Source organism: Phalangium opilio, unplaced genomic scaffold (genome assembly GCF_054372755.1).
Source record: "Phalangium opilio isolate 3A_F unplaced genomic scaffold, DU_Popi_V2 ptg000087l_1, whole genome shotgun sequence".
Taxonomy (NCBI): domain Eukaryota; kingdom Metazoa; phylum Arthropoda; class Arachnida; order Opiliones; family Phalangiidae; genus Phalangium; species Phalangium opilio.
The window spans coordinates 957,896-980,901 of NW_028324192.1; the positions used below are offsets into that span (position 1 = coordinate 957,896).

At 36.8% G+C, this 23,006-nt stretch overlaps 3 long non-coding RNA genes across 5 annotated transcripts; 2 read left to right on the top strand and 1 right to left on the bottom strand.

The window, feature by feature from the left end:
- Nucleotides 1-11,064: 11,064 nt before the first annotated feature.
- LOC149649726 (uncharacterized) lies at nucleotides 11,065-11,754 on the top strand. 2 transcript variants are annotated; one of them, XR_016371606.1, is made up of 2 exons: nucleotides 11,065-11,317; nucleotides 11,422-11,754. It is a non-coding gene; the product is annotated as an uncharacterized LOC149649726 (long non-coding RNA). The 2 variants fall into 2 exon arrangements; XR_016371605.1 differs by having other exon boundaries at nucleotides 11,426-11,754.
- A 342-nt stretch (nucleotides 11,755-12,096) lies between these two features.
- Nucleotides 12,097-12,879, bottom strand: LOC149649727 (uncharacterized). 2 transcript variants are annotated; one of them, XR_016371603.1, is made up of 2 exons: nucleotides 12,575-12,879; nucleotides 12,097-12,466 (listed from the first exon to the last, which is right to left on the bottom strand). It is a non-coding gene; the product is annotated as an uncharacterized LOC149649727 (long non-coding RNA). The 2 variants fall into 2 exon arrangements; XR_016371604.1 differs by having other exon boundaries at nucleotides 12,097-12,470.
- Nucleotides 12,880-13,566: 687 nt separating this feature from the next.
- On the top strand, nucleotides 13,567-14,070 carry LOC149649728 (uncharacterized). Its single transcript, XR_016371607.1, has 4 exons — nucleotides 13,567-13,590; nucleotides 13,662-13,720; nucleotides 13,777-13,850; nucleotides 13,921-14,070. It is a non-coding gene; the product is annotated as an uncharacterized LOC149649728 (long non-coding RNA).
- The last annotated feature ends 8,936 nt before the right edge of the window (nucleotides 14,071-23,006 follow it).

Below are 23,006 nucleotides of genomic sequence, written 5' to 3' on the forward strand. Positions count from 1 at the left end.
AGTTATCCACTCATTAGGGTAGGGTATAGAGGGGTTATTCACTCGTACGATATGGCTACTATTACGAGCCCTTGGGCCGTCTTGTTATATAATGCATTATAATTTTTCAAATATTATTAAAACCCCGGCTTTCGGAACCTGCTCGAAGAATTTTTTAAAACTATTTTGACAGTTGAATACTCCATATACCCCTGGTGACGTCACGATTCGAGCGCGCGTGAGCACGGGCACGCTCGACTCCGCAAGTCCTATTTTTTTATTCTACAGGGCCGGTAGGCCCTTGTAGATATGACATGACACCCTTCCGTAATGTTAAACAAAAAGTCACACCTTTTAGGGTTAGCGTCCCATAGAAAAAGCATTAAAAATTTTTTGTTTTTTTGAGGAAATTGTCATAGGCCATACGGAAAAAGTATAGCGAAGTTAGTTTTCGGAATACTTCTAAATTAACAAGCATTTATTAAATGGGAAACTTACCTGTTTCGATTTTTAATTAATGACTTCTAATTTTTGTAATTTAACTAATTAAGATAGTACGTCAAAAAATTAACTTTGGGTCAGAAGTCAGCCTAACCTTATAGGACGCTTAAACCTAATTCTACATTTCGTTCTCGTTGACAACTAGAAGGGCCTATTTTTGTGGGTGCTAACAAGTTACGTTGACATATTGCAAATGTTGGCTTTCTTGCATATTTTCCTAATTTCTTAGCAGTAGACGCTAACAAATTACTTTGGTATTTCATCCGAGCTTGAGCACCTTTATATGTATTTTCTAATTAACTGTAGCACCCTTTATAAGAAATACGTCGTTATCAGGTCGAATTTTCGTCTAGAAAAGTAATTCAGGTAAATAATTACAGTTAATAGAAGTTTTTATATCATTTAAAGTAAGCTTTTCGACGTTCTTTTCGGCCAAGGCTTAAGTTGTATAGACTAATGGCACCCCATGTTATTTCCCCATAGAGCTTAATACAGTCGAAGGCAGAGGGCTGCCATTACCCTATTTTAGTTACTCTATGTAATTATAGTCTCATATAGTGTCTTTCCTCTTGAAAGATTATTAAAAAGGCTGATTTCCAGCTCTCATTTGTTTTGGAATCCTGTGTTACTGTATAGTCTGCTCCGTTTTATGCTAAAAACATAGCCTAACCGGGTTAGCCCTAGGTTTTTATGCTGTATTTACCGTGTGTGCTTCCAATTATGTGAAATATCAATGTTCTTTTTCATATTACAAAATGAATAAATTTCTATAAGACCTTTTGCCTTGGATCTACTGTTATTATAACCCAATTGATGTTTTAAAACGAAAATTAGCCACTTTTCAAAAAACGTGGCACTAACACTTTAAGCCTACTTAGTTAACCTTCAGTTTCTTGTATTTGTGAGAACTGATGGCGTAACGTAAATTTTAAACGATTATTCAGAATTGGATATATTTCATTAAATCCTTCACTTTATAAAATTAACTTTTACAGATTCTGTGTTCTTTTGCTTTAAATATTTTGATTAGTAATTGTTACTATTAGGGGTAAGTGTTTATCATCAATTAAATGATTCTTAATAGTTCATTAACTGTATTCATGGTTAAATTTATTATAGTTAAATACATTCTAAAATGGGTTCTTTAAATTTAAATATACATATATTCTGCTGTTAGTTGGATTAATAGATTCTAATACACATTAATTAACTTATGCTTACAATGCAAACTATTTGATTCCCATTGTTTGTATCCTTGTGTTTACTGGTGAATATGAAACATTAGATATCATCATCGCAGTCGGTTACCTTCAGATCCACTTGTTCTTAATAATACTCTTTGTTTATCAAAAACATTTCCCCAATGAATACGAACGATGAAATTGCCAATCCTATTAGCCACAAGAAAAAAGATCCACTGATAACTTTGACTATCAATGGTAATGTTTCGTCCGGAGGTCTTCTCCATTTTGACATCTCAGTGATAATTTTCTTCGGAATTAATTTATAGTGAACTAAGTTGCGTTCCATAATATTCATGACCCTGCGGATTAAGAAGTTAAAGACTTAATGTTTCACTCTTTATATGATCTTTAATCCAAAAACTAGGGTTGTAAGTCGGTAGGGTTGTTTTTATTTCCAAATTATTTGGTATATTGTGAACTCGTCGTGGACCTTGTCCTAGTGAATTCCGAAGAATTGGAGTGGAATGAGAAACAGTTTTACTTTTACTTTAGACTCCAATTGGAGTTGAAATTGAATAGATTCAATTAATTAAATTAAAATATTATTCTATAGTGTAAAGTAAATGCCTAAAGTCGAAATTATTTTTTATCAATTAAAAAACTGGGAATTCAAAGATTCAAAGCCTTTCCCATGGTTATTTATTTTTCCTATTTGCAGAAAATTAACAACCATATGGAGTATAACGAAAGTAATATGTCGAAGTTTTTATTATCTACGTGTTACAATAGTGTTGTTAAACCTCATAATACCAGAAAAACAAGTAAGTCAATTTGCGAGAGAAAGACTTACGATCTGATTGCTAATTCCTTAATGTCTTGTCTGACTCGGAAGGACTTAATGTAAATGAAAAAATATTCGCTCCGGTAACTTTGTGCTCCAATGTGAATTTCCATTTTTTGCATCCCCTTGCAATTGTACACATACGCCATTAATTGGTAAATTTCTGTCCTGGTAGTTAAGCTGAACCATGCCTTATTCTCGATGTCCGGATCGTACTTGCAGTTATAGAATTCAATGACGTCTTCTGTTATTATCCTTGACCTGCATATTATGCTTTGTGGATCGATATACTGGCACGCATCCGTGGGCTAGAATATTGAACATTAACACACATTGGGGGCAGGCTTGATGTCAACCTCGTGCGCTCTATGAGAGCGCGATATCTAAATGAGTGATTAGTCATAGGTGTCATCAGGAATGTATGGAGGGGCTGGAATGGCTAAGGGGGCTCTCGTTGTACCCTTGATGGTGGAAACATAAGGCGAGTCCTTTTTTTTAGAATTGTAGCTCCTCCCCCTTCGTTTGTTTATCTGTCTACCGAAGGCGAAAAATGTCATGACTCGTTAAAAAAGGCTTGGCAGAAGTGACCTTTTAGATTTTTTTAAAGTTAAATGCGCTGATTCGTCGCCGTTCGCGTTCATATCCGATTCTCTCAGCCTAGGCAGAGGACCTAGGGTAGAGGTTGGAGAAACAAGTTTTTTGGCAGCCAATGATTGAATGAAAATAATTTAAGTTGTAAATACGATTTTTACGTCAGGCTATGAAAACACTAGCGTAAATTAAGCCACGCCAGTTGTTTCCAAGATCATTTCACGCCGATTAGGATTTGACCTTAGCCATTCCAACTCCTCCATACATTCCTGGTGTCATCAAACCTGACGAATTCCCTTCGTGCTAATAAAAAACAAGGTGGTCAAGTTAAAATTTTATCGTTTTCAATTTTCACGAGAGTTATAACTTATCGAAAGGGTTAAACTGCTCGATAAGTTATCGCTTGCTTTATAACTAAAGATGGTAAAATTTTAACATGGCCACCTTGTTTTTTATTAGCACGAGGGCAATTCGCGAGACATCCGCCGATTTTCGTTCAAGGTTTGATGACACCTATGACTAATCACCTATTTAAAAATTGCGCTCTCATAGAAGGCACGAGGTTGACACCAACTCTTTAGACGATATTTATCACTTGCGATAACTCGTTTAAAAAGTTAGACAAATGCCCCAATTGTAGCGTATTCGAGTTTTTTTATCTCACTGGTAACTCCATGTTGCAAAAGAAAACAGTCTCAGAGACGAAGCCATAAATACTGAGATGTACCCGTTTAGTCGTCATGTTAAAAACATCATTTAAGCTATCAAAAACCAAATATTCTTTGAGAGTGAAATTAGTTTTCATGTATCCTGACATTTTGTAGCTCAGAAGAAGAGCTCCGAGTAGCCAAGAGCCGCATAAGAATTTCCATATCCAGTTTTTCGATGTTGTATCGAAAGCTGGAATAACATATTGCAGAGTTAAATCTCGAAAACAATTACATTGAAATTAAAATGAAATGTATTACATTTTAAGAAAAAAACCGAAATCACTTCCATAAGCAAGAGAATTAAATCCGATATATAATATATTCTTTTCGTTTTTATCGCAATCTTGTCCTTGGTTTTCCACAGCAAAAGACAGAAAAATAAAATTGCGGAGAGCAGAAGAAGACTTGCCTGTTTTAAAATAAATTTCACGTAAATAAAATGACACGAAAAAGATAATACAATTAGGGGAGATAGGTATATATTACTAGCTCTCCGATGCGAGAGGAGGACTGCTTAACAATTTTTTTGCCTAGATCAGCAGCGAGCGACGCTAGGGTTTGAAATTTGGGGGAGGGCTTAATAAAATGAATTTCTTACAAAACCGAGGATTTTAAAATTATCCATTGCCACATTAGTGATACTTTAAGGAAAGTTAAGGTTTATATAATTATGGGCTATCCCTAAAACTTATTTTCTATGTTTCGGATGCGAAATTATAGAGTAACTTGATCATACCGATACAGAACAAATACATAGCAACCTTAAAATTTACTTACTTTCCAGTCGATCGTTAGGAACTGTAGACTCGTAGTTTCTTTTAAGACTGGATTAGAAATAACAATGGCTTCTTCGGAGTCAAAGAAAATTGGCAAGTGACTTGTTTGACGATTCTTAGAAACTCTTTCCAACATTTTACCAGTAGCAAAAGCTGTTCTCCCAATGTGTAAAATCTGAGTAAAAATTAATTTTCTTGTAAATAAAACATTTAGAAAATATAGCAATTTCTAATTATTAATTTCCTTGCACTTACGTTACTCGAGAGGTTGGCATACCCCTTTATATTTAATTCTTTACATGTCTCAGTGTTATTAAGTATTGAGGTATCTTTCAATTCCGACTTTGCCTAAACAAATATTCTTAAACTTAGTATACTAACGCTTATATAATACACGAGGACAAATTTCTCGAGTCTTGTATTACACGAAACAACTAAAAGTGACATTTTTAGCCACATCGTATGATGGATATCTACGATGAGGCTATTAGATTGACCTGCCCTGTTGTTGTAGTAGTTACCATGGCACAGTCCCGCCTTTTTCAGATTTTTCGATCGTAATTTTTAAAGATTAAATTAGGAGCCATGACATTAGTTTTTGGGTAGAGGCTAACATCGGGTAAATTTTTGTTCTATAATCCTGGTTCTTCGGTATAAGTATAAGACATAAATTTTAACAGACCGGGCAAACATTTTTCGGGTCCATCTTGTTGTTCTAATTTACGTACGTTACGATCATACGATGCGGCCAATATTATGAGCCCAGCCCTTGGGTCATCTTGTTAAAGAGAGGGTGAAGTGGAAAATAAAGTCATTTTTCATCGATTCTTCTGATTATAAGATCATTCCGAGGGGTCCGACATTTACACGAAATCCCGTACGCTTCACGCAAAATTGCGAAATCTTTAACACAAAATCATGAAATCTTTGAAGAAATCACGAAATTACGAAACCAAAGATGAAATTCCGAAATCTGTGGCGAAGTCGTGAAATGAACGAAGAAATCACGAAATCATTGTCAAAATCGCGAAATGAACGAAGAAATCACGATATCATTGGCAAAAACGCGATATCAAAGAAGAAACTTTTTGACGAAATCAAAGAAGAAATCCGGAAATTTTTGGCGAAATCGCGACATCAAAGAAGAAATCACGAATATCACGAAATCACGAAATCCCGTACACTTTTTTTTGGGAATGTCGGACCCATCGGATCATTCTGCACAGTGAAACATTCAGGAAATACTTCCGACTGATTTTAAAATTCAACTTAGGTTAAGATTTTAAGGATAATTTTAATTTAAGACCTCCGACCAATCGCATTACACCCTGAATTTTTACTCGTGCGGGGGAGAATCCCCCCTCGCAAGAGTATTGTTCCGACTTTTCAAGGTCTCTCTAGCATAGCTTTGGCAAAGCTTGGCGACATGGTTTAGGCGTGGTGCTAGAGGTGGTTTAGGCATGGTGCTAGAGGTGCTTTAGCATGGTGCTAGAGGTGGGTTAGGCATGGTGGTAGAGGTGGTTTAGGCATGGTGCTAGAGGTGGGTTAGGCATGGTGGTAGAGGTGGTTTAGGCATGGTGCTAGAGGTGGTTTAGGCATGGTACTAGAGGATGACTTTCCTTCTAAAGACTTTAGCTGTCTGCTACGAGTTCTACTGTTAAGTTAATATTTATTAGTCTCGCTCAGAACTGGAGGTATGGCGTCTAGTAAAGAAATTTTTATCTCAAGCTCGCTTTTTAGCCTCTATTGTTTCACTTTTTTATTATCTTACATATCCCGCACGAGTGTCCTTTCTGCGGGGGCAGCATGTTGTTAACAAAATTCTCGTGGCACGCTCCATGTCTAGCGCCACGATTTTCACATCGCCCGCAAATTTTATCAAATCGCGCGTAAAATTTCTCTTGGCATGGAGCGTGCCAGGAGAATTTTGTTAACAAAAAGGCAGGACGTTATAGGATGGGTCGGAGGTCCTAATTTCAAATTATCCTTAAAATCTGAACCTATTGAAATCATTCGGAGGTATTTCCTGAATGTTTCACTATTCAGACTGGTCTTATAATTAGAAGAAGAATCTAAAATAATCATTGATTTTCCACTTCACCCTCCCTTTAAGAGGAACTTTGGTCAAACCACATTTTTTAAAGTACTTACAACGAATCTATAGACATCAGCAGCCGGCTTGCACCCGCATAAACAAAATAAGTTTCTTTTTGAAATTAAAAATATTTGTTTAATATATTAATTTAAAATAATTTTTAAGCTTTTCCGGCCATTTTATTACCTAACGCCTAAATAGTCGATGATATATTTTATCGCTTCAAAGGGAATCTTCATCTTCAGATAATAATTTGTATTCAGAGTTTAAAAGGAAAAGTTCTGGAAACAAAACATTATACGTTAAAGGAACAGCCTTGTTCTAAATACAAAAGGAAAAATATTAATAATAATAATAATAATCTTTATCTATATAAATCAAAGTCCTGACTGACTGACTGACTGATATTCAATGCCCAGCCCAAACCACTTGCCCTAGAAGGCTGAAACTTTGCATGAACCTTATTCATTAGTAGTAGTCGCAAACTAAGAAAGATTTTCCAATCCGCCGCCATCTTTATAAATGGTGCCCAGAAATGTAAAAAATCTTCCCTATGCACAAAGTCCGCGCGTTTCAACCGATTTCGCAAATATTTAGTACACTGGTTTCCTTTAACCTATAGATGGGCTGAATGGTCTTTTAGGTTCGGTTTGTGGCCTTCTTTTTAAATGTCGGCCAGAAATTTAAAAACCCTTCCTTTTTAACGGTAGGGCATAGCCCACTCAATTACTCGCATAAGAGGTTCGATTTAGCAGACGCCACTAAATCAATGGCGGATGGCGTAGTAGCCCTCGTTTTAAAGACTAATTAAATGCTAATTATATTGTTATAAGAGATCATTGGTTTTTTACATTTTTTCTTTTAAGGCACAATGTTATGATTCTTGAACTTTTCCTTTAAATAATGTTTCGAGCACTAGAGTATTATTAATAAACGTTTATACATCAATTATTGAGTTAGAAATTTTAATACATATGAAAATGGCACTGTCCGCCTAAAAACATCGGTATCGGTTCCTGCTTGCAACGGAATCGAACGGTATCGCTTCCCGTTTGCAACGGTATCGATTGATATCTGGTTAAGCCGGGTATCAGCCATCTCAAATTATAACTACTACTATCCGTGTTGTTTGAACCCTTATTTCTGAATGATAATTCCTTCCTAAGGAAATCATCCGATTCAGTAACTTAAATAGTTTAACACCATTTACCCAATCCGGTCGTTCAAAGCAACACTAGAAAATATAATTTTGTGTTCTGCATACGTTATATCAGAAGTAAGATAATGGACAAGAAGTATCGAGGTAACCAAATTCTTGACTTCGCGAAAATGAATATTCTTGATTACACACCAACAGTTGGCCCTCTGGTAGCGGTTTCTGAGTTTTCCCTCCAAAACGTGAAACGCTCGCGGTGGTAGACGGCCGAACTAGATTCAAGCAGCGGCGTTCGTGTTCCGCGGCTTCAGGTTGAGGGGAAGGGGGTAGGATATATTTTTGGAACTCTACCAATTTTTTTTCTCTTTAGTGTGGGAGCGATGGAAGAGTCATGAAATCTTCAAATTTGTTCTTAACAATGCTAGAGCACCTTTTACTTCTAGTCCCATATCTTACTTCTGGATATGTTTTTGAGCCGTGAATCACTTACTTTGATAATGGTTTTGAATCGATCGGAACTAGAAAGCCATCAATGATATGCTATTCTTTACGGAACATTAAATGCTATTAATACAATAGGTACTATAATTTAAATTCACCGAAAATGTCTAAAAATGCTTTAGGCAAAGCCTTAATTCGATATAAGTATCGGTATAATTCTCAAGATCTATCTTAACACCGTAGTCCCGTTCGCGAAAATGAAGTGTGTCCGAGTTTTACATGGATTCCTCAACCTTTAATTTCATTAGAAAGCTCTCTCTATGAATTTTTAATATTATAACCTTAAAACAAAGGCTAATGAAATTTTTTCCTTAAGGTATGCCTGGACTTTTAATTTTATTAAAATATTGGAAAAATTTAAATAAACCTCTAGCGTGTGCAACACGTTCAAGTAAATGATCCTATACCTGGGAGCAGAAGTAAGATGAGACTAGAAGTAAAGAGCTCTAGCATTGGTAGTCGATCCTGGGACTAGTGAACAAATTTGAGGATTTCATGCCGCTTCCATCGCGCCTAAAACTAGAGAAAAAAAATTGGTCGAGTTCCAAAAAAATTCCTACCCCCTTCCTCTCAACCTAAAGCCGCGGAACATAGACGCGGGTACTTGAATCTAGTTCGACTGTCTACCGCCACGAGCGTCTCACGTTTAGGAGGGAAAATTCAGAAACCGCTAAAAGAGGGCCAACCGTTGGTGTGTTATCAAGAATATTCACTTTCGCCAAGTGAAAAATTTTGTTAGCTCAGTACTTCTAGTCTCATCTTACTACAGCTGGGAGGATTAGAAAAGGAATGGAATTGTACTCGCCTTTTAGACCGACAACTGCGAATCTTACAACCCACAACGGCAGAAAGGGGGTGCTGAAAAACTAGGATATTTGCTTACCATCCGAATTGCCGCAAACTCGCACTGCGCACTGCCCTCTTGTAAGAAGGTCGATGTTGCGCAATCAGTACACGTCGCCTTCAGCTCGAAAGAGCGCAAAAAGAACAAGTTGGGAAACCAAAATAAACCTCTCCTGTCGAAGCACAATTAAGAGGTTTTTCTTACATTATTAAATAAATATAATTGATTTTAATTGTTTTAGTCGTCATTAATTTACCTTATTTCTAGTAAAATCGTTTTAAGAAACTTTATTCCTGAAATCATTTTAAACATAGCTATTGTTGTTGTTTCAATTCAAGCGTATGCCTCTTTAACAACTTTTGGAAATTTAGGGTATACAAGGCGATTGATTCACAATAAATGAAAAGAAAACCTGCAATTGCGTGAACCTTTTGGAGTTGGCACCACCATTGGGAGGCTAGAACGCTAGACGTTTCTCGTAACCCTAGCCGATCTCCGCGTACATGTACATGTACAGTACATTCAGAAATATGGATTCCATAGTGGTGTAAATTTATTGTTAAATTGATCGAACAACATTTCCGACCATTGTACTCTACTGTTGAAAGTAGCTCCTCGTTTTCAATGTTGCCCGAACGACAACTTTAAAAAGAGTGTGAACATTCCGAAGCCCTAAAAACTTTAGTTACACCACCACAAATATCAATTTTGTTCCTGTCGTTGGAATAAACCCTCACATGAACTCAAGCAAATTATTTGCCTGCCACAAAATTATTTTTATTATTATTGGTTACATTGAGTCGAAAAAGATACATCTAGATTTAACCTAAGTGTCGATTTAAATCGTAAAAGTGCAAAACACAATGATTGCAGTTGTGGACATGTTGTTTGTACGTTCCATCATGCCCTGAACTTACCAAAAGATAAAAAAGGGCTGATGGATTTTTTCGATCAAGTTAAATAATTCTTAAAACTCAATCTTAAATACTGGTGCAGTAACATAATTTAAAATATCGACAGTGTGCATAACTATGCTAATCAAGAAAATGCGAGGCAAATGTTCTCAGAAATGGTTACTATAGAAACGAAACAAATCAAACATTTCATTTACTTGAAAGAACTCTTTTAAAATGGTATTACATTTAGATTTTCCCTTAAGAAAGAATACTAAATAATTCAGGGAGGAAGATAGCGCCTTTTTACAAACATTATAATAATAAAGTTTTTGTAACCTTTTGCGATATCCATTAGCGAGTAACTCAAGTATAACCATTCATAAAAACATTCTCTTATTCTGGGTTTGATAATATGCAGTTTTTGCTTAACCCAACTTAGTGGACCTTGAGTTTCTCGTATTCTGAGAGAGCGGTTGCTCTCTTAGATAAGACCTCATACTGCGTTTAATGTATAAGGGTGGTTTTTTGATTCGATGTAACTTTTTTCCTATCATGGTTACTGCTTTGAAAAAATTCCACTGAACTAAAATTCGGACCCTTAATATGTGGTTAAAATTTCAAAGAAATCCCTCCATTAGTTTTTATTATAGAAAATAAAGTTGCTAAGGGTGGTTTTCATTTCAATAAAAAAATTCAGACATTTTGGCAAAAAAAGGGAAATTTTCCCACAGGAATAACACGGGAAATGTTTGCTGTGATAGCCAAATGGTCTCGACCATTTTTTGAAGACTATTTATTCGATAGGTCTGAAAATGGTTTTAAATGAAAGGTTGAACATTTTTCTGGTGCCTTTCGAAGTTTTACTGAAAACAATTAATATTAAGTATTACTTTTTGTACTTTTAAGCACATACTTAAACTTACGACCTTTTATTCTGTTGGACTTACGTGGTATAATCCTAGCTAAAATCATAGAGAAACGTACTGTTGGACCACGGCCAACTTAGATACTCGACAAGCTCGCCAATGAGGCCAGCCAAGTTTGATCGCCCTCTATGTTAACGAGCGTATGAGAAAAAACCTGAAAAAAATATGAAGCCGGGACAAAAAGAGACGAGCTAAAATTTTTTTATAATGTTAATCCTATGGGGCATGGTCCCGAGAGTGCATTCTATCAGCAATTAAGAGTCCTTTTTAAAATGTTTCCAATTTTTGTCAACTCTGGGTATTTTATGAGGCGTGAAGTAAGTTTTGAGCTTCATTTTGAACCTAATTTCATAATTTTACATAAATTATTTCGCTTTCAATAAATTATTGTTCCTAAGCCTTGGTCATGTTTTTGTTTAAGCAAGCCGGGACAACTCGGGACGAGCTAAAATAAGATTCTAATGCTATTCCTATGGAAAATGGTTTCGAAACTGGATTCTACCTTTAATTAGGAGTCGTTTTCAAAATGTTCCCGATTTTTATCAACTCTGGGGATTTTATAAGGCGTGAATCATATTTTGGGCTTCATTTTGAACCTAATTTAAAAACTTTATATCCATTGTTTCACTCCCAATAATTTTCTAAACTTGAACTTCAATTTGAAGGCAAGTAATTATGAAGCCTGGCTTCATTTCCCGCGAAATTTGAATTTGTAAATATTGCAATGTCAAAACTCAATAAATTTGAAAAATAATTTTTTTGCCGTTTTATTTTATCACAAAAATTCATCTTATGTGTAATTTAATAATATAAATACTTGTCAAGCTTCTAAAGGAAATCTTCGGTACCCAAGCAGAACTTTTGTAGCGAACCTTCAAAATTATGTTGAAGCTACAATACCAGACTTGCCAAAATAAGAATCCTGCCAAAAGTAAAGTCTCTGTTACTTCTCAAGCTTGAAGACTGCGGCAATCAGCAACACATCCAGAAAATGGCATAACATTTCCCAAAAAATTTAAATGTTACCAAAGACCTCACGAATAAACCCATTAGTCGTAAAGTTTTGAAATTCTAACTACGAGTCATATGACAAACATTCAGTTTAAACATTGTTTATTTAAATGCAATGCACTATTTAACATCCACAATACATACATTTAATATAATATTAAATCTTATTCCATAAAACAAACAATTCCGTAGTGTAATATTTTAAAATAACACAGAGACGAGCCAAGGTCCAAGTTTAGAAAATTATTGGGAGTGAAACAATGGATATAAAGTTTTTAAATTAGGTTCAAAATGAAGCCCAAAATATGATTCACGCCTTATAAAATCCCCAGAGTTGATAAAAATCGGGAACATTTTGAAAACGACTCCTAATTAAAGGTAGAATCCAGTTTCGAAACCATTTTCCATAGGAATAGCATTAGAATCTTATTTTAGCTCGTCCCGAGTTGTCCCGGCTTGCTTAAACAAAAACATGACCAAGGCTTAGGAACAATAATTTATTGAAAGCGAAATAATTTATGTAAAATTATGAAATTAGGTTCAAAATGAAGCTCAAAACTTACTTCACGCCTCATAAAATACCCAGAGTTGACAAAAATTGGAAACATTTTAAAAAGGACTCTTAATTGCTGATAGAATGCACTCTCGGGACCATGCCCCATAGGATTAACATTATAAAAAAATTTTAGCTCGTCTCTTTTTGTCCCGGCTTCATATTTTTTTCAGGTTTTTTCTCATACGCTCGTTAACATAGAGGGCGATCAAACTTGGCTGGCCTCATTGGCGAGCTTGTCGAGTATCTAAGTTGGCCATGGTTGGACTTACGCTGTTTTACCGCTGATAGAGCGAAGTTTTTTGTTTACTAAATGCGTCGTCCACTCTGTTTATGGACGAGCTTAAGGCGAATTTTTCCACTTTTCATCTAAAAGAAGGGGTTAATCAGTCCCAATTTTATTTTATTCTCGTAAGTTAAACTTCATTATATTTTAATACAATAGAATTTAAAGTTAAGATTCAGCCGATAATTTTTAAATTCACTGATTTCACTAAGCCTCGGTCAAAAGTTCAAGACAGGACAGGCTGATTGTACTATTGTAGACTAGAGACCAATTGGCCGTGTTGCGTTCGTTTTAAGGTGTTTCATCTGGTGCCATCGGTCAACGATAGCCGCTAATTAGGTAATTTGTTTAAATTAAATAAATTTTTGTTGTTTAAAGTAGATCAATGCAAACTACGCACAAGGGTTCGTTCTTAACTCTGATGTATACTTTAATTTTTCAATCTGGCCCATACCTACCAAATATGTCCCTGTTTCCTTGGTACTATTATAGTCAAATTTTAAATATGCCTCAAGGAGCTGCTATGGCCTGCGCCCTAGCTCCACAAAAAACCAGAAAAAGAAAAAAAGAAAAAAAAAGTTCCCTGGTTTCTCGACTGGTGCCGTCAGGCAACGGTTACCGCTACGAAGATACGTTTTTTACTGGTAAAATAAATGATAGATTCAATCACACTGTCACTAAACCCTGTCACCAAATCATCCAATATTTTTAATTCAGGTCCTTCCAATCATTTGTACTAGGTAACAATTGAATTATTAATTATTTTGCGCTCATTCTAACGTTACCTAAGAAAACAATAAACATTGGCCAGATTGCCAACGATAAACGCTACAGAGAATCAGAGATTATATCTGATGCAAGCGGCCAACGGTAACCACTGCGTAGATCATTTTGTTTGTTTAAATTAGTCGTAAAATAATTGATAGATTAAATCACACGATCACTAAACCCTGCTGACAAACCAGTTTTTTATCCCGGCTCTTGCAATCATTTTTATTAGGTAACAGTTACGTTTTTAATTACTATTTATAACCGCTATAATTTAGAATAAAGGTTTTTGTTTAAATTAGATACATTTTTGATGTGTAAAGTAGATTAATTCAAACTACGCAGAAGGGTTCATTCCCTGGTTTCTAGACAAGGGTTACCGCCACGAAGATACGTTTTTTGCTGGCAAAAAAAAATGATAGATTCAATCACACTATCACTAATTCCTGTCATCAAATCAATATTTTTAATTCAGCCTCTTCCAAGCGCAAAATTACAAATTAAAAAGATGTACAGTGTGTTAATTAATTAATATAAATTTTGGATAAATATGTAACACACTATCATTAGTAATTTCTGAAGAGAGGAAAAACGGTTGAAATTAATTTTTTTTTAAATTTAAAAAGCAAATTTGGCTCAGAAAAAACCCAGCGCCAGAAGCCTGTCTTATAAAATTTTCACAAGATGATTCGTTCAAGAATGTCTAGAATTAAGTCGCGTAAAAGCATGAATTCATTTACTAACATGAATGTCTATGTTAAGCATTCCCCTGTAGTCCACTCTCAAAAAGCGATAGGAGGAGCCAAATTTTCGCGCCACTGGTGTGACGTAAATTTTATATCCAATAGGAACCATACCGGAAATTCTTCTTCTTTCGGGCGTGTCTTACCGTTTATTATTAAGCAGACAGTTCTTTGGGATACTGGTTAATCTACCTGTATCGGGTTGTCGTTTTACTCACGTAATTTAGTTGTTAACATTTAACTCATAACATGATAGTATTTTAAAATGGCAACAAAATGTAATCCTGCCATACTCTAAATCTTTGATAACATCAAAATTAATAAACAAAATACCAAAATATAACACCTAAAACCACGATAAACCTATAACACGCGAGTTTCGTTGCTAAGCCTATGCTTACTGTTAAAACGCGCCGTCTGCTTTAAATATAACAGCTGATCGCTATTCGCTACTTCCCGTTCGCCACATCTTTTTTTGAAATAGGCTCCTCCTACTGCCGAGTAAGAGGCGATGTATGGTAAGCCGGAAAGACATTCATGTTAGTAAATGAATTCATGATAAAAGTAATAAATATTTCACCTAAGTCAGCTGACTTGGCCAGGCAGGGCATAGCCCACTCGATCCATGCTCACGGACGCTGCTCTGCATCTTGCGTAGTGTTACGCGTGATCTAGTGGGCTATGGGCAGGGTAAACAAATACGGGGCTGCCAGGCTGTCTCTTACACAATAATGATACAGGGCAAATGACCAGTTTAAAAATAAAACCACGGAACCACTAAGAAAATGCAAGGGTAACCAGAGTCCAGACATTAACTCAAAAAGTTTAATTGTCCAATTCCTAAGTTTAGCAGACGACGTGGTCAAATATTATTATATAGCGCGAGCAGCTTGCGTCCATGAGCGCGGATCGAGTGGGCTATGCTTGCAGGAAGAAACTTTGTCTTAGTTACACCAAAGAGAATATAGGGGAGGAGTTGAAGATCCCCGCTCCACAAGGCTAAATTACATTGTTGCCCCTAAATTATACTAGTGGTACGAGGGATTTTCCGAATCAGTCGCGCCACCTACGATACCGTTAAATGTCTCAAACGGAAATGCCTCGGTACTGCGCATTGAAGATGCGCGGTAGAAAAGAGCAACAAGATTTTCCCCTCTTTCCACTCCTCCCCTATATTCTCTTTGGTTACACTTTGTATTGGAAACCCCCATACCTATAGCGTTGCCTGTGTACCCCCACCTACTGCACCGTAGTCCTCCCAGCATCCTCAGCGGTTAGGTAGGGTCGTACACTCGTACTGGATGAAAGGGTGCCCCCTCTATCTTAAAATTAGAAGCTAGCTCTCATACAAATAAAATGGCGCTGCGCGGCAGCACTTAGCAATCGCCTACCGAAGGGTAGGGGCGTGCGCGAGGTACATTAGGAGAGATACGGTGCCGTAGGTCGCCCATCATCATTTGCAATCCATCTCAATTCCCTTATCCCTGGTTACACTGCTACAACGAAAACCAAATACCAGCAACATAAGTCCAAGCCAGTCATCTGAAAGGCTCAAAACGATGACTCTGATTCTTCTGAATTTGAAATATCAGTAGAAATTATTCTAGATAATCCTCAGAGTTATTTTAAATATTTTAATGCTCAAAGCTAGGGGATAAGGAAAGGCCAAAATAATTTTATTATGAAAATTTCATGTTTTCAGTGATAAATTAATCTCATTGGTGATAACTGATTAACTGGTACCTGAAAGCATTAGTAACTAACTAGCAATATTAGGTCCCTTATGCTTACGCTCCCCTATATTTATGTTTGTGCTTAGTGGAGATTTTGAAAATGCCACAGTTTCTTAACAATCTTAATTAAAATGAAGACTGAAGGAACAGATATTAATAAAAAATGTCTTCGTGGACAAAGACTTGAAAAAGTAAATGATAAGAAAACAAAATGGAATGACCGAAGTAACAGATATTAAACTTTTTCTTTAAAGACATGATTATTAAACATCAATTATTTGAAAAAAAATACTTATCTTCGTTTTTTTCACCAAAATTACATTTGCCCAAAAATTTTGTATCATTACATTTTCCATTCTTTTCAAAATGGTTCGTGTCAAAGATTTACTATATAACAGAAACATGCGACATCGTTTATATTTACAGCTAGATTTCCAGTGTAGACCATGATAGAAACAGTTCCTCGTTAGTGATTTTTAAAAGGATTGCAGCTTTTAATTTGAACTACAATACGTTTTAATACTGGAAACTAAGCCCAATAGTGAAATTAATACGCAGCCCACCATTTGTCGGTGTCCATTTACGTGTTTCGTGTTATACGTTTGCTCTACAATGTGTTCCTCATAGCGAGTTGAAGTCATACCAAACTAATTCAATCACAACTTTTAAAACAGTTCTCACGCACTCAATAAAATACCAAAGGTTTTTTGTTCATAATGTCTTTTATCCAGATTTTAATGATTCATTTATAAATCATTTTAATTCATCGACCCAAAAAAATGGGACCCAAATTGAATCGTGGTCGTATAAATGCAGGCGCAAAACCAAAGCACCCTAAAGCGACGTTTAAAATGTCAATCATGATGAAAGATTAAATTTCTTCCTTCGGTTGAATTTAGTCGTTTTAAACAACGTTTTGCCTTATAGTTCGAAAAGAGAAACCTTTAAAAATAACCCATATCCATACTCGGATATTTATTCTAATCCTTTTCATTCGAAAACTGTTAATACCACAAAGGATATATAGAATGAATAATCTGTCTTTCGAAAACAATGCAAATGTAATTTTGGTGAAAAAAACGAAGATAAGTATTTTTTTTTCAAATAATTGATGTTTTATAATCATGTCTTTAAAGAAAAAGTTTAATATCTGTTACTTCGGTCATTCCATTTTGTTTTCTTATCATTTACTTTTTCAAGTCTTTGTCCACGAAGACATTTTTAGCCATATCGTAGTATACGATAGGCTCTTAGTTTGACCCGAGCCGTAGTAGTAGTGGTAGTAGTAGTAGTAGTAGTAGTAGTAGTACTTGTGGCCGGAGTTTTCGCTTTCGTTATCGTCAGATTTTAGCTTAAAAGGAACTTGATATTAACACAACTCACCCATTGGGGCAACTGGGCTCGGTTAGAGATTTAATTTTAATTAAAATTTTTTCAGGTCAGACCCGGGAATGGAACCCGGGACGCTGGCGCAACAGGCAGACATTCTACCAACTGAACCATAGAGACATGATAGAAACTCCGAGTTTTTTATTATTTATTTTTATCTCTAAAGTGTCGGGGTGATGTGGGGTGGGGTACCTCTTAATCTGTGGGGTCGAATACTTTTGAATTTTTATCTGTGGGGTCGGATACTTATGAATTTGTATGTTTGGGGTTTTTATATTTATTTTCTTTTTATGTATGTGCTAATTAAATAGATAACGATTTTCCCCATTTCCTACCGCGCTTCTCATGTGTTTCGTTCTCGTTCGGTAGCTATCGTCATCTATGTTATGTTTGACTGGAACGTTTTGGCGGTTAATTCAAATGTGGGTTTAGATAGAGCTAACATAGTGTTAAATGAGCGTTATGCGTTTGATAATTTTAGCATTGCTAATGGTAATTCGAGGGGATAATCACTAAAATGCGTAATCACTATAACTAAACTTTCTCTTTCAAAAGTTTCTGGGCATAAGTCCTTGTTAGAAATTTATAAGATGCGATAAGTGTGCATCGGCATAAGTCTATGTTGTAAACTCATCGAGGGGATTATCACTAAAAACTATCTGTTCTTCGATTCGCCGGAATATTAGAATTACAGCCTAAATAAATTTATACGGTCATAATTTAATCACTGTTTAGAGTAGGGAATCGAGGGGCTATTCACTCTGATTTTATGCACGGTAAATCATTTAAGCATTGAAAAAGATAGCGCTATTCACTCATTAGGGTAAGGTATAGAGGGGTTATCCACTCATTAGGGTAGGGTATAGAGGGGCTATTCACTCGTACGATATGGCTACTATTACGAGCCCTTGGGCCGTCTTGTTTTTTAAGACGGAATGGGTAACAGGGTTATTCGGGTGCGCGTCCAAGTCCACAACCCCCTTACCCGTGACGGAGGGGTATGAAAGAAGAGGCGGGTCTTATTTTCGTTATGGCGTTGTATGTATATCCGGGTCAAATAAACGTCGTCTGCCCCTTTGTCTGCCAAGTTGGAATGGGCTCGGATTGTAATTTTTGAAAGAACATTGTTTAATTGACAAAAAAAAAACGGGGACGACCCAAGAAAATTAAAAGTGAGTTAGAATTGAGTAATGAAATCGAAAGTTTTCGTAGATATTACAACACGAACAGGTTTTAACCAAACACTAAGCTCACAAAACTCCTGGCCTTTCACTAAGCCTAGGTTAACTTCATCAAATTCGTTTACAAAATCATGAGAATAGTAGACATGATTGGCTTAAGAAAGAATTAGCGAACACTTTTGACCCTTACAGATGTACTCCAAATCCTAAACACCGGCACCAAATTCACTAACTACCCTCTTAATTGCTATTAAAAACATTTCCCGAATATTTGCCGGACCCTCGCTTTTAGACGGCTCCATTTTTAACCCCTGTGAAGACGCTTATCTGTACTACCATAGCCCACTCGATCCGTGCTGCCGGGCGCTGCGCTGCTTGCGCTATAGCGCAAGCAGCTTGCGTCGTGACGCGCGTGATCGAGTTGGCTATGGTACAACGCAAGACGGGTCGTAGTCATAGCGACAGAGGTAAACAGGAATTACGTATTTTTCGCCCTCCTTGTCAGCAACGTCACCAATACGTAGTTTTAGTGGGCCAATAAGATAATTTAATTTTTTGGTTACGTGTTGAAGGAAGGGGCTATATACTCGGCTATGAGTCGGACTGAAGTAAAGGCCAGACGTTGTGCTTTCCGTCTTAAAAAAATAAATCTATCCCTGACGAGACCAAGAACAATTTTAGATACAACGCAAAATTGAAACGAGACGTTTACGGCTAAAATAAGAGTTGAGTACTTGAATTAAGGGTCAAGATTGGTTCGTTCAATGGTTGGGAAGAATTGGCCTCCGTACCAACGCAATTAAATACATTCAATATAAGATTTATTCAAATCCTGTAAAAATTAAAGTGTTAATGCTTAAAGGGTCTCTAAAGAAGTCGGCGGACCGTTGGAAATATTTTTTGAAAACGTCGTTATTGACGTCACAATCCCGGGGGGGGGGTGAGCAAAACGAAAGTCTTTCCTTCTAGCAAACGCAGCGGGGGTCTCGGACTCTCGCGGGTCAGAACTGGGGAAACGCCGAAGCAGGGCGGATCACAACCAATCACAAGAGAGGGGAGGATGGGTAGGGTGAGTTTTTTAAAAAAAGAAATTCAACGGTCCGCCGACCTCTTTAGAGTCCCTTTTAGCCCAGGGCTTTTAGGGTTTGACCTAGAACATTTGAACATAAAGATGAAAATTGGTACATGTGTTATTTTTGACCCATCAAAAAATATACTAAAAGTCCCCTGCTATAGAGCGCGAGCATTCGCCGCCATCTTGGAAAATGGCCGCCGGGAATGCCAGCTACAATGTATTCCACATTCTTCTTCAAAAATTATGAAAATTGGTACACATGACTAAAACCACATGAGCATCAAAGAAAAATTTTACAGCTCTGTGTTTGATAGTTTAGTCGCCATATTGGAAAATGGCCGCCGTGAATGCTAGGTACAGTATATTTCACCATGTTGTTGGAAAGATATGAAAATTGACAGATATTATAATCAGAGCTGTGTTAACCCCATAGTAAAATATTGAAGCTATTCATCAGATAGTTTGGCCGCCATGTTGGAAAATGGCCACCGGGAATGTCATTTAGATAGAGTATATTCTTCAAAAATTATGAAATTTGGTAATAATTATGTTGAAGACCGTCTAAACAGCATTATTGAATATTGAAGACGTGCTACTTATAGTTTGGGCGCCATCTTGGAAAATGACTGCTAGAAATACTAAATATATTTCAAACATATAAATCTTTTCGAAATTCCTATATTGAGTAGATGATTTTCATTAACGTAATAAACACCAAAACAATAGCCACCTCCAAGTCGATATTATCGACGCCATCTTTATAAATGGCCACTCGAAAATTATTAGCCTAAATTCTGAGAGAAAGAAAAGTTATTCAAAGCTGTAATTCACTACATGTTGATTAGGGTATATAATTTAATATGGGGGTTTATACATTCTCGTGTTGTTAAAGATTAGATTTAAGACAAATCTCTAACAGTTCGTTCATATTCATCTCGTCACCCTGAATTTTTTTCACAACAATTGCATGTCAGAGGCCTTGATTAGGCGCAGCACCTAGCTGGGGGCTCATCATATTCCAAATTGAACCTGCGGAAACGCCGTCAAGGCACACGGGATCGGAAAGCTGGTGACAGAAGCTGGACACCGTCAGCGGCGAGCCCAGCCAGAAGGTGCTCGGTGACAGGGAAGGATTAAGGCAGCAAGAGGCTCGAGGGGACGGAGGATTTCTTTCCAAGCACATCAGTGCCAAACGACCGAAACAATGTATTCGCGACCCTCAGAGGGTTGCCAATAGCGGGTTGAGCCAATTAAGGCAACACCTGGGCGAACGGGGCAAGGAACGGTCTGAACCAAGGGCGAACCCAAGCAACTCCCGAACCGGCACACCGAACTCGGGCCCCCTCCGCCACAAGAAGCCCTTTTGCTCTGATCATCACAGCTAGTACAGCGACAATGTCCACGCAATGCTGAGCAAATTAATTCGGATAGTCTACATCCACAGTAGTAGTAGAGGTTCCGCAGTTACAAATAATGAGTATTAAACCTAGGTCTTGAGTGGCGTGAACGGGACTTAGGACTCGGGTACGCGAACCCATCCCCACTCTTCTCGGTTTAAATCGTTTCCAAGCCATTGTAGTTGCGGAATGTCTTGGTTCTTTTGCTACACTATCACACCCAAATTGAAAAGTCTTCAGTCTTAAATCTGAAACCAAAACCACACCAAGAAGAGAATCTCAAATAGAGACATTTGAAAAAAAGGTTCATAGGACAATTCTTTCATTTGCATGCTGTAACTGGATGTGGTTATGAAAAGGTGGGGTTTAAAGTACTGACAGATAATCAACATCTTACAAATACGTTGAGAGTTTTTAATGAAAATATTAAGTCAATAAGAGCTAGGAAACGATTTAATCCCGAACAGTGGGGATGGGTTCGCTGTCGCTAAAGTCTAAGACCCATTCAGACCACTCTGATTCCTGCATCATATATAGCTTTGCTTTTCTTTGTTTTAGATTTTAGGATAGTAATCTTTCAGTGACCATTTTTAAAAATGGGGTCGATAACTTAGACTTGGAAATAGTTATTTTTATGGTGTTTATTAGGTTCATGAAAATCATCTACTCAGTAAAGAAATATTGAAAAAAATTATATATCGGTAATATATTTGGCATCTCACGCATTCATTTTCCAAGATGGCGCCCAAACTATCAGCAGCACGTCTTCAATATTCAAGTATGGTGTTTAAACGGTCTTCAACAATAAATTTACCAATTTTCATAATTTTTGAAAAGTATACTGTATCTAAATGACATTCCCGGCGGCCATTTTCCAACATGGCGGCCAAACTATCTCATAAATGGCTTCAATATTTTACTATGAGGTTCACACAGCTTTCATTATAATATCTATAAATTTTGATAATTTTCCAACAACATAATGAAATAAACTGTACCTAGCATTCACGGCGGCCATTTTCCAGTATCAAACTATCAAACACAGAGCTGTGAAATTTTTCTATGATGTTTATATGGTTACATTCATAATATGCACCAATTTTTGAAGAAAAACGTGGAATACATTGATGCTGGCATTCCCGGCGGCCATTTTCTCTACAGCAGGGGACTTTTAGTATATTTTTTGTTGGGTCAAAAACAACACATGTACCAATTTTCATCTTTATGTTCAAATGTTCTAGGTCAAGCCCTTTTTTAGCATATCTGTCCTGGCCTATTTAAGGAGAAAGAAACGTTCAAACTTAGATGCGAATAAACTATAACAGAAGTAAGACAGGGGACTTGAAGTATCGAGTTTACTAAAATTCTTCACAAGGCGAAAGTGAATATTCTTGATAAGACAGCAACGGTTGGCCCTCTGTTAGCGGTTACTGAGTTTTCCCTCCAAAACGTGAGACTCTTTCTCGGGTGGCGGTAGATGGGAGCCGAACTAGATTCAAGCACCCGCTTCGTCCGTGTACACCCCCGGCTTTAGGTTGAGGGGAATGGGGGTAGGAAATGTTTTTGGAACTCGACCAATTTTGTTTCTCAGTCTAGTGTAGACGCAGGGATGGAAACGGCGAATAAAATCCTCAGGATCTCTTACCACCAATGCTAGAGCTCTTTACTTCTAGTGCCTTATCTTACTTCTGACTATAATCACATTCTGAAATATTTATTCATCACGTTGTTTCGCTTAAAGGAATAGCGACCTGATTTAAAAATTATCTCAAATCTAAAGAAAACCTTACTTTTTTGAGAGTTTAAACTCTAATTTTATTTATTTAATGCAACTCGAGGGATAGGGTTGTGAAGCCGCCAGGGCTTGGGT